This window comes from Gadus chalcogrammus, unplaced genomic scaffold (genome assembly GCF_026213295.1).
Source record: "Gadus chalcogrammus isolate NIFS_2021 unplaced genomic scaffold, NIFS_Gcha_1.0 GACHA039, whole genome shotgun sequence".
NCBI classification, from domain to species: Eukaryota; Metazoa; Chordata; class Actinopteri; order Gadiformes; family Gadidae; genus Gadus; species Gadus chalcogrammus.
In genome coordinates this window covers 31,102-42,500 of record NW_026613474.1, presented here as the reverse complement: position 1 = coordinate 42,500, position 11,399 = coordinate 31,102, and the positions used below count along the sequence as shown (strand labels likewise).

The 11,399-nt window shown below is 47.4% G+C and overlaps 1 long non-coding RNA gene across 3 annotated transcripts; it reads right to left on the bottom strand.

Annotated features, from left to right (window-relative positions):
- Positions 1–5,631: 5,631 nt before the first annotated feature.
- On the bottom strand, positions 5,632–11,174 carry LOC130378001 (uncharacterized). 3 transcript variants are annotated; one of them, XR_008894445.1, is made up of 8 exons: positions 11,087–11,174; positions 10,650–10,718; positions 7,537–7,631; positions 7,079–7,200; positions 6,846–6,935; positions 6,667–6,749; positions 6,305–6,415; positions 5,632–6,122 (listed from the first exon to the last, which is right to left on the bottom strand). It is a non-coding gene; the product is annotated as an uncharacterized LOC130378001 (long non-coding RNA). The 3 variants fall into 3 exon arrangements; XR_008894443.1 differs by having other exon boundaries at positions 7,537–10,718; XR_008894444.1 differs by having other exon boundaries at positions 6,305–6,392; positions 7,537–10,718.
- Between the last annotated feature and the right edge of the window lie 225 nt (positions 11,175–11,399).

Below are 11,399 nucleotides of genomic sequence, written 5' to 3'. Positions count from 1 at the left end.
ATCCGGGTGGACACGCCCCCTTTGTGACGTCACAAAGGGGGCGGGCGTGACGGTGTGCATGAATGGATGAATGTGAGGCAGTGTTGTAAAGAGCTTTGGGTAAAAGCGCTGCATCACTGCAGTCCATTCACCATTTGGCCTACCTTCTCCAAGTGTTCTTCTTTGCAATATCTATCCCCGTTCATCTTTTATACGTTTACATATCGGTCTTACTCACAGGCTGGTGGCCGGTGTCCCCCCCTCCCCCTGGCTGTGCAGGGGGCCATGGAGTCGATGCTCCAGGGCTGCAGGCCGGCCCCCTGCCCTGAACTCCTCGGCCGCCACCCGAGCTGGTCGCGTCGTCACCCTGCATTCACAGTGCCTCCGTCCGTCGACGGATCTCATTGACTTTCCATGGGGCGCTCTCGAAGTGCATTGTGGGTCCGTCCGTTCTGTTGGCTCCGTGGCCTGCGACAAAAAGTTGAGAAATGGGCAGCTTTTCAGGCAGCGACGGATCCGCCGGCCAATCAGATCGCGCTGATGTAAATTCAATCCTTGCGCACACTGGATCTGTCTATTTATTTTGCAAGCACAAGCAGGAAGAAGCAGGAAGAATCCGACCTTGTTATATGTTTTTGGGAGAAAAAAATGTGGAATTGATACGATTGTTTTTAGTCACCTGATCTTTTATATTTATATCCACACGTCGGCTTTGTAGGCGAGAAACAATTTGATCGGCTGCAGGCTGCGTCTACAACGACTCACGCTGCTAGTCCCCTATACGTCAGACACGCCCTCGGACATCCGTCGACGGACGCATGTAGTGTGAACGTAAGGTTAGCCTGACGGACAGCCTGACGGCGTCTGTGTCTCGGTGAGACACAGACACCACAGTGGAACACTGGCCGGGTGCTCTGAGCGCAGCGCTAGTGTCTGTGTTCCCTGGCCTGAACGTTATCCTGCTAATTGTACAGGGTTTAATTCTAGGTCATTACCAGTTTCACGGCGCGGATCTGAATTAACCAAGGAGGAAGAGCTCTGTATCGCCTGTGCTTTGGAAGCAGGCTAACATGTCATGTGGCATAGCATGCTAGGGAACCACTCATGCTAAGTCGCCTAGCGTGCTACGGCACGTTAGGTACCCTAGCATTCAAAGTACCATGCAAAGCACCATAAAATGCAACGATCCGTCCTATGCTAAGTAGCATGCTGTGCTGCTAGCAACTGTGTTAGCATCGTGAGAAAACCTAGCAAACTAATGACCAAGAAGGCGATGCAAGTACCCTATCATGCTCGCTACGCCAATGCTCTCCCACACTGCAATTAGCTTAGCCGTTGGTAGTACTGAAGCATGCAAAGTACCCTAACATGCTAATAATCTATCAATCAAAGCGCCTTAAGGTACAATGATCGGTAGAATGCTAAATAAGCTGACATGCTAAACCGACTAGCATGCTGCGTACCTAGCATGCATCTGCATGGGCTCGTCCTATGGCAACAGGAGTGGTGTGATACGCCGGCCAATCAGGGAACAGGGTCCTTAGTCTCAGAGGACCTTGGGTCGTCCAAAAGCAGGATGAGAGCAGTGGCCATGGCGATGAGACGGGCGAGGCAGGGTTGTCGGGGGAGACGGTGATGCCAGCGTGCGCCTGAGCCCGCCTCCTGCTGCCTGGGGTTCGTCGTGTGGGGACCCCCATGGCACCGCTCACCATGACGACACAGCCCACCTTCTAGACTGGGGGGCTCAGGTCTTTTGCCCTCCCGCTGTCGTGCATCGCTCCCCCACCAACTTCTGGACCAAACCATCGTCTCTGACCCCCAACATCTGGACCCCCACATCGTATCTGAGCCCTAACATCTGGACCAAACCATCGTCTCTGACCCCCAACATCTGGACCAAACCATCGTCTCTGACCCCCAACATCTGGACCAAACCATCGTCTCTGACCCCCCACATCTGGACCAAACCATCGTCTCTGACCCCCAACATCTGGACCAAACCATCGTCTCTGACCCCCAACATCTGGGCCAAACCACCGTCAGTTTTGACCCCCAGGGGGTCTGGAGCCACCGGTGGAGACTACAGACACTGAGCCTCTGATCGCTAGGGCTGCTGACCTCGGTGACCTGGCTCTGTGCCAACAGGACCACCTGACCCTCGTGCCTGGCCTCTGAGTCGACCGTTTCACTCCTCAGCTCTCCGCTGGGACAGCGTGTGGAGACGACCTGGTCCTACACAGCGCTGGGGGTCTCCCCTCTCGCCCGCTCAACTCCTTCTACCTCCCTCTCCCTCTCTCTCTCTCTCAACCGCTGTCTCTCTCTCTCTCTCTCTCTCTCTCTCTCTCTCTCTCTCTCTCTCTCAACCGCTGTCTCTCTATCTATCTCTCTCTCAACCGCTGTCTCTCTCTCTATCTCTCTCTCTCTCTCAACCGCTGTCTCTCTCTCTCTCTCTCTCTCCCCCTCTCTCTCTCTCTCTCTCTATCTCTCTCTCTCCCCCTCTCTCTCTCTCTCTCTCCCCTCTCTCTCTCTCTCTCCCTCACACAGACACACACACACACACACACACACACTTATCTTATTAACGCTATAGCATTACTGGAGTAGGTAAAACCTCATTAATAATACCTCCGGCTCTGCTCTATGACTATCACACACCGAGGGTGTTAATTATGATTCATATAGCAGCTTATCGTTCTGGGCAGCGCCAGGCCAAAGGGAACTTGGGGCACAGGCCTCTGCTGCTGGGAATCAAACCTGCGCCTTCATTTCCCATCTCCTTGCTAGTGATCCCTCAACACTCTGAACTAAAGCAAATGCCATTTTTCTAAATATGTATTGTAATGATTATCATTCTTATTGCTATGATCAATAATAATAATGAGTCATTATAAAGGATATTAATATTAACTGCGCAGCTTATCACGTGGTTCTATAGGAGCCAGCCGCTGCCGGAGAGATGCGTGTGGATCGTAATCTGCCTGCTGCTGGGTGATATAATACAGCAAACGGAGAGAAACCGCAGTGGCTCCGGCGGCTCTGCGGATCCCACCGTACCGCCACCCCCCTCCGGAACTGCCCTGGTTAGTGCGGGCGAGCGACGCACCATGACCGGGGGACTCGCTGCCGCATTAACCGCTCCAGTGATCTCCCTCTCCTGCGGTGGCTTTCCAACGCGGTGACAGCGACACCCAGCGGCCGCGCCTGGTACTGCCGGGGGGAAACCGCAGGCTCTTACTGGTGGTGGTGTCGCAGCAGGGAAAAGGATGGATGGACGCATAAACAGATGAACAGACCCGGCGACTCATTGGAGTTCCGTCCCATCAACGTCTGAGGAGACGGATCAACGGCCACCTGCAGGATGTGGGATACAATAACGTTAAGTAGTGTGAGTGTAAGCCTAATGCCAAGCCTTCGTTATGCCGGTTGAACGGTTGATGATGAAGACCAGGGGCGATTCTAGGTTTCATAAACATCCGGGGCTTAGCCCAGAGGGAAAAGAAAAGTATCCCTTTGGGCATACAAAAAAACATTTATTTTTTGTCTGCTTTATTCTGCATGCAAATTTTTTCTGGATGCTTCACCTAAATAAACAAAATACACGGTTTATTATAGCTTTAAATAGCTACCTGACTGCTTTGCCTCAAACATCTTAAGTTCTATTCAAGTTATTTCAGAGTAAAATACATGCAAGTGGGACTAATATATATATATATATATATATATATATATATATATATATATATATATATATATATAGAGAGAGAGAAAAATATATTTTTTATTTTATTTATTTTTACACAAGAATTATATTCGGGGCTAATTAAATGATATCCGGCGCTTTAGCCCCGAATAAAACAGCCTTGTGACGCCACCGAGTACAAGTACACAGGACACTGCCTAAGTATGAGTATAAGTACCCAGGATACTGGCTCAGTATGAGTATAAGTACACAGGATACTGGCTCAGTATGAGCATAAGTACACAGTTTACTGGCTCAGTATGAGTATAAGTACACAGGATACTGGCTCAGTATGAGTATAAGTACACAGGATACTGGCTCAGTATGAGTATAAGTACACAGGTTACTGGCTCAGTATGAGTATAAGTACACAGGATACTGGCTCAGTATGAGTATAAGTACACAGGATACTGGCTCAGTATGAGTATAAGTACACAGGTTACTGGCTCAGTATGAGTATAAGTACACAGGATACTGGCTCAGTATGAGTATAAGTACACAGGATACTGGCTCAGTATGAGTATAAGTACACAGGTTACTGGCTCAGTGTGAATATATGTACACAGGTTACTGGCTCAGTATGAGTATAAGTACACAGGATACTGGCTCAGTATGAGTATAAGTACACAGGTTACTGGCTCAGTGTGAGTATAAGTACACAGGATACTGGCTCAGTATGAGTATAAGTACACAGGTTACTGGCTCAGTATGAGTATAAGTACACAGGATACTGGCTAAGTATGAGCTGGAGTGGGGGGCGTTGGAGGCCCTTTGTGGCCCCCTGTCATCCGTCAGACCCCGTCCTCCGCCACCTGACGTCTGGCCCGTCGATGGGAACGCCGTCGACGGCAGGGGTGTTTCTAGGTCTCATAAACATCCGGGGCTTAGCCCAGACGGAAAATGAAAATGCCAAAATTATTTCTATGCTTTATTTTGCATGAAAAAAATGTCATAATGCTTCACCTCAATAAACAAAACACGCACTTTATTGTAGCTTAAAATAGCTAGCTGACTGCTGTGCTGCTTATTCCCCAATGTCTATAGTTTCATTCAAGTTAATGTATTTCAGAGTAAAATGAATACAAGTGAGACAGACTTTACACACACACACATCTGACTGGGGATAGGATAGGTTAATTCACTTGGTGTTAAAAAGGTTATGTTTTTAAACCGTTTCTCTTGCCAGAAGGACTATCTAGACTAGGCTACATATAAATAATTATAAATATTTTTACTTTTAATTGTTTTAACCCAAAAATTATATTCAGGGCTAATTAAACACAGGGTCTGTGATTAGGATGTCTGGGTTCAGGGACTAATCGACCAGTTAAACACGCGTCCTGCCGTGCTCCAGGAAACGCACCAAGTTCCAGGTGTTTAATATTTAGCTCCAGCGTCGTTCACTCAATACATTCATGATCCAAAATCTGACCGCAGCTGACCTTAGATCTGGTGAACTTTCACTTCATAGGCTACGTTTTGACCAATCCTGTTGCTGGAGGCAGTTATTTGCCGACAAACTAGACCAGCACACGAACATTTTAAAATGTAAATACAGACATTCCCGTATAAATAAGGTGTATGACAGCTCCCTCTGCTGGACAACAGTCTCACACCAAACTACATTAGCCAACGTAGCTATAGTACATTGATGCGAGACGGGTTGGTGGATTGAACGTGTTGTAGCAGAGAATGGCCTGCGGGGCAGTATGTACATTGTTAAATACATTAATAGGCTTGCATTAGTAGTAATAGGCCTATGGAGGTTTCATATTTTTACAAAATGGATTATGTGAACATTGCTGAATAACAATCATGTATATTAAATGTATTGCGGGAGTTTAGCTTGACATTAACCAAGTTAAAAGGACAATAAAATGAACCGCACCAAACATGTAGAAGTCAATGTGGGATTTTAATATATAAACATAAACACTTGACAGAAGTTGAATACAATTTTGTACAGGAAAGCAGAGGAAAACATTTTCCCGAATGAATCTTTTCAAAATGTCACCACCATTCCGAAAGCAAGTGAAGAGGTTTGTGTAAAAGCAGTCCTCCCTGACCAGCTCTGTCCCTGACTCTAAACCCTGACTCTCAACCCTAACGCTGAACCCTCTGAGGGCAGGAAGACGCGCCTTCCGTGTAAAGGTTCGAACCACAGAGAAGGAAGAAGAAGAGGAAGCAGTAGAGAGTAGTGAAGTTAGTGACAGACGTAAGGGAAAGGCGTGTGGAAGCACACGGTTACATGTGGGGTCAAGAAGATCACTCCCACTGGAGGTCATTGATCCATCAGCCTCAGACTGCTGCGCTCAGCAGGTCTTCTGGAGGACGAGGCTCAGATGAACTGAGGAGACGGGACCAGCAGGATGTCAGGATCAGGGCGGGTTCAGGTCAGGTGTGTCTGCCCGGACCAAACAAGGACATTGATTAGGTTCAATATTCAAAAGATGCAACATTATCTGAATCAAAGAGACGTCATTAAGGAGCAGGCAGGCTTTAGGACGCCTTGTTCAAGGACGCATCACTGTATTCTGAGGACTTGAACCCGGCACCGTTGGTTCGAGAGTTGAACCCCCAACTTACGAGGAATCCTTGATGGTAGAGTCCTGGTTGTCCTCAGGATTTGCCTTCCAGATGTACGTCTTCCCCATCAGTCCTCCAGATTTCTGGTCTGGTTACAAACGTAATTTGTCTCTAATGTAAGGTAACAAACACAGTAGTAGTTTGTCTCTAATGTAAGGTAACAAACACAGTAGTAGTTGGGCTCTAATGTAAGGTAAAACACAGGAGTAGTTGGGCTCTAATGGCGCGTAACAACAGCTCTCCTCAGCTAGAGTCCTGGTCTGGAACAAACAGCGCGAGTCTGGCCCTAACGTCTGCTAACAAACATGTAGTTTGTCTTATTTTCAAGCCCTTTATTTCCACTTTGTTAGGTTAATACAAACTTCCAATCCTTGTTGGTAGAGTGATGGTCATCCTCCAGATTCACGGCTCCCCTACCAGCTCGCCTCCGCTCCAGAAACACGTTCTAGTAAGAAAACACAGCGGTAGTTGGTTAACGCATGTCAAAGTAATAGCTGTATGTTGCCCTTTAAGTCAACCATGTAAGTAAATACAAACTTACGAGGAATCCTTGTTGGTCGATTCCTAGTCGTCCTCCAGCGACTCAGCTCCTCCATCAGCTCCTCCATCAGCTCTCCTCCAAACCAGAGTCCTGGTTTGGAACAGACAGCGGAAGGCTTGCTGCAACATGTGGTAAAACAGATGTAGTCGTCTGGTATATATGGTACAAACGCCGGTGGTTTGTGGTAGCAGTATTCTACGAGAAGTGGCAGTGAGTGTGATGGTCACTTCTACCCCACGACAGACATCCTCCACCAGGCAGGGCCTCCGTCAGCTCCTCCACCAGGCAGGGCTTTCAGCATGGCTCCTCCACCAGGCAGGGCTTCCATCAGCTCCTTCAGCCATGGATTCCTGGTCTGGTTACAAACACACTTGGTCTCAGCAGTAAATCACCTTGGGGCGCAATACACCCCACCTCCTGCATCTGAGTTTCACTTGTAAAATGGAAGACTAATTTAAAACATATTTAAACACTTAAATTAGACAACGTCTGCAGATTTTTGCATTCAGCAATTCATCCACTACGGTCATAGCAGCACCAGAAACAATAATGGCTCATATGACTCCTACACAAAACCGGTATGAATTAACTCAAATCACAGCTTGGCACAGATGTAGAGTCATAAGTTGATCAAAACCAGACCTAAACCTCTGAGGATTTTAGTGTTTCAGATGAGCTTGGTGATGGTTACCCTCTGGTCCGGTGCTGCAGGCCCCTGGTCTCCAGCCTCAGTCTCCGGTCCATCCTGGCACCACAAGCCTCCGGTCCCAAGCCTCTCAGCCTCACCTTTGAGCAACAGGAGGTTTATATCAGCAAGTAACAGTGAAGTAACAATGAACACTAAGCAGTATCAATATTAAATCAAATTTACTCAACTCATATTCAGGTGCTAGGTTCCTTTGAAGAAATGTCAAATTGTCTTCCACCTTGAAATGATTTTCAGCCTTCACCAAAAATTGGGCCGCAAGTAGAACGCCGTTTTGTACGCAGCGAGAGTCCCGTCAACGTGGTTAAAAGTACGGCGCAACCATCGGAAATTAACATATTGTACGAAATTCGTGTCAGTGTTCTTATGGTTGTCAAGACTACAACTTTCTATGCTAACCATTGGGACTAAATCAAGGGACCGCACTCAGAACCTTCCACGGCGGGAAGCACAAACCGTCCGACTGGAATCCGAACATTCCAGCCGGAACCAACCAAAGAAAAAAACGTAACCAGCGCCTCACCTTGAGCTGAACAGAGGAAGATCCTGAAGTCCAGCGATGGTCTTCATTAAAATACAGCCAACAGACTTACCTTGAGGAGATCTGTTTGTTGCTGTTGGTCATTAATACTATTCAGTGTAACATTACATTATTATGCACCCAGTGTGTACAAGTTATAATCACTCAAAACCATACGAAGAACCAAACTACCATGTACAACAACTTTAAACCTAAAATCCTGGAATCATTCAATGCAAAACCGTGTCTACATTTTACAATTATCTAGATTATTCAGGGTACAAACCAGAGAAAATCTAAACGTTGAGCTCACAGAGAGCCGACCATAGCCCTGCAACGTCACCCTGACCGCCTCATCACCAACAGCAAATCATGCCAGCCAGCCAACGCATGTACATTTCAAGTGAGCATCCGAGTGAAAGGACTGCCCACATTAAAAATAAGCCAAATTCCTGACTTTTCCAACCATCTTCATGGTTTAAAGATTTAGACTTGACATTCTATTACGTTCTAATCCCCTTAGTCTGCTCCCTCGTTACTTATAAAACACTACATCTCCATCCCAAGAGTGTTGCATCCTACTCATGGGGGTGTGGTCTGAGTGAGCAGAGATGCATGCTGGGATAAAGTGCTTTCTGAAGTCTTCAGTTCTATAGACACGCCCCTCAGGAGAAACCAAGTGTCTGAGAATCTGTCGTGACATCAGTTACATGAGCTGGAATATCCTTCAAGATGGCGCCAGGATTCTCAGAGGAGAAAGGCCAAGAGGAAGATGTGAGGGTTCTTCCTCTCAGCCAGTGGAACACACCAACGGTCTTCATCAGAGTACCATGGAACACATTGAAACATTCTCCTCTTACACCTTGAAGCCCCAGTGAAGGTTTCCTTACCTCCTCAGCTGAAGAGCACAACTTCAGCTCGAAGAGTGCACTAGCTGGAGTTCCCGGATTGGTTCTGATTTTAGGGAACCAATCGTTCAGCTAGTCCTGTCCGAAACAAGTACAGTTCAGCCTGAGAAGACGTGCAACTGAGAGCAAGACAAGATCCACAGGGCTCTCCATCAATCCAGCCAGGTAGGAAGAGCCGTCTCATTACAGGTCTGAAGGTCATCTTGAATATCCATTTAGGTCCCTTTCCAACGTCAGACTCTCCTTGTGGAATGCCTTTAGGTGTCCATCCTCCATTGATCCTGATTGGTTTAGTCCTAGTTTGAAGTCACTGATCTGAACACGCCGCTTGCATCCTTTTACACTTGAGTTGGATACTCTCCTTCCTGCCCAGTGTGTTGGATATCGCTCCGGAGCGTCACTCAGGGCTCTTCACGTCTACTGGAGGCCTCAAGTAAACATGTGGCCGTCCATCAGGTATGATTTAGTTGACCAGTCCAATATCCCAAGCCAATCACACAGATCATCGTGTGAACATTATCACGTTCAAAGCAAGCCGGACACACGCATAGAACCCAGGACACGCACGTAGAACCCCATGCCAGGTGTGGGAAACGGACACAGTAGAACCCTAGTGATACTCAAAAATCAGCCATCTCATGTCAAACCCAACCACACACACACACAAACACACACCACTGAGCCATAAAAGGCCAAACAATCATGCAGGGTAAAAGCCTCATGCCAAAGAACATTCCATCATCCAACCCCAGCTCTCCCGCCAGGGCACCCAGAACAGAACAACCAATGTCTCCAGAGAAGTTAATTGTGTGCAACATTTTTCAGTGGCGTCCCACATTGGTGATGGATTATGCTTGGCGTCTCCAAAATGTGTCCAAGGTTGATTCAACGTCTCTGAAGTCATGTCTTTGTAGTCCAGTGGTTTCCTGAATGAGGGGCCTTCACAGCTGCAAACGGTGCAGCTTTAGTCAGCCTGAGGACAGGAAGGACGTCATCTGTTCAGAAGACCACCCAGTGGAGGGGGGTGGCTCTTGAGGAGCAGGATCCATCTGGGGATGGCCCCAAATAAGACCTTCTTGGTAATGAAACTGTTCCTGAGGAGTCACGATGCCTGGAGGGGACTGTTGAATGTGTTCCATGGTTCTCCGTGTCAGACTGAAGTTGTGTTTTAGTCGTTGAGATGAGGAGCCCCCTCATCTCCCCCTGGCGTTTCTCCTTCTGAATCCCTGTCTCCATCTTTAAGAACATTCCAGTCCATGTAACTGACGTCACGACGGTTTCTCAAACACTCGGTTTCCCCTGAGGGGGCGTGTCTACAGACCTGTAGACTTCAGACAGCTCTGTATCCCAGTATGCACCTCTGCTCACTCAGACCACAACCTCATCAGTAAAGCAACACTCATGTGATGAAGATGCAGAGCTCAGGAGAGTAACTGGAAAGAAGACTGAAGATATCAGAACCCAACCCATTACTCCATCTTACAACAATAATTTGGGGCCTGTAACCATTTTAACAAACCATTAAAACCAACATAAACCAAACACCTAAGTAACCCATGAACCAATAAAACATCCTTGCTACTCGGATCAACCTTCAGGTACCGGGTTAACTCACTAGGAAGCCAAAATACATCAAAGTGCCCAAGAGTAATGAGAAATGAATGACTTACATTTTGCAGTTCATCTTCATGGTTATGTTGGGATACTCACAGAACTGCAGTTAAATATCCATGATAGACCTTTGAAGGAAGGAACAGTTTACTCATGGTCCCCAAACCTGGGCACTGTCCCACATCTACCATCTCAGGACACACACACACACACACACACACACACACACACACACACACACACACACACACACACACACACACACACACACACACACACACACACACACACACACACACACACACACACACACACACACACACACACACACACACACACACACACACACACACACACGATATTGTGGTAACCCGGCACGGTAGGCGAACCACCACCTCCCGAAACAGGACACAAATTTGCTGGGCAGCCAAAAAGGCATGTTTGATCCAAAATCAAACAAAGTCTCATACTGAAAATAATACAACAACGAAAATACCTGGGAGGAATCGACGGTCCTATACCCCCCGTGGTTGGAATCCCTTCACCCACGAGGACCGGACTCCGTACAGGAGCTCCAGGGTTGGGAGAGCCCTGAATGAGTGGAGAAGCAGGCTATTTAAGCCTGCTTCTCCACCTGTTCCTCAGGTGCTCTGCATCTCCTTGATTGGCCCGGGCCGGGTTGCCACAATATACACCATAAAGATAAACACACACCAAAGATTAACTTAATATAGATACAAACTATAGACACACACACACACACACACGCACGCGCACACACACACGCACACACACACACAAACAATAGA